The sequence below is a fragment of the Siphateles boraxobius genome, unplaced genomic scaffold, assembly GCF_051911475.1.
Source record: "Siphateles boraxobius isolate OS27281-9 unplaced genomic scaffold, OSU_SipBor_1 144, whole genome shotgun sequence".
NCBI lineage: Eukaryota > Metazoa > Chordata > Actinopteri > Cypriniformes > Leuciscidae > Siphateles > Siphateles boraxobius.
The window spans coordinates 39,399-40,000 of NW_027508749.1; the positions used below are offsets into that span (position 1 = coordinate 39,399).

Consider the following 602-nt stretch of genomic DNA (forward strand, 5'->3'; position numbering starts at 1 on the left):
CTGTTGCACAATATTATAATTTCTCAAGTTCCACCTGTAAACAAATTAGCAATCGCACAAATAAATACCTCTAAACAAAATAAACAGTGCAGATTTTCAGGTATTCAGGTTCACAAACTAATCAAATGTAAAATAACACTGCAATTTATAAATAAATTATACATTACAAATATAGTTACAAAAGTTATACAGTCAAGAACGAGTGAATTTTCTGTCTTTTGTTTTTTTACGTTTACTTAGCTATCTAAATGGGGACAATCCTTAGACGTAATGGTTTTTATACTGGAAAATGATATTCTCTCCTCTTACACTAAACACACACACACACACACACACACACACACACACACACACACACACACACACACACACACACACACACACACACACACACACACACACACACACACACACACACACACACGAATATTTAAAAAACTTAATTAAAAGCATGCTGTATCATGTTAACAGAGAGGGTATGCGCGCTTCCTGCCGGACACAGGCGGTAGTACAACAACACTAGACCGTGATTCACTTCCGAGGGCAGAAAGCTGCAAACACAAGACTGCAGATTCAGGCAGACACATTCACAGTTTCCCTAT

The 602-nt window shown here is 37.2% G+C and overlaps 1 protein-coding gene across 1 annotated transcript in view; it reads left to right on the forward strand.

Annotated features, from left to right (window-relative positions):
• Positions 1 to 356: 356 nt before the first annotated feature.
• The window catches only part of LOC143738500 (TBC1 domain family member 7-like), an 8,988-nt gene continuing 8,742 nt past the window's right edge, over positions 357 to 602 (forward strand). The window contains exon 1 of the mRNA XM_077230478.1: positions 357 to 602. This exon is cut by the window's right edge and continues 121 nt beyond it. The gene's annotated coding sequence lies outside the window, so the exon portion shown is untranslated.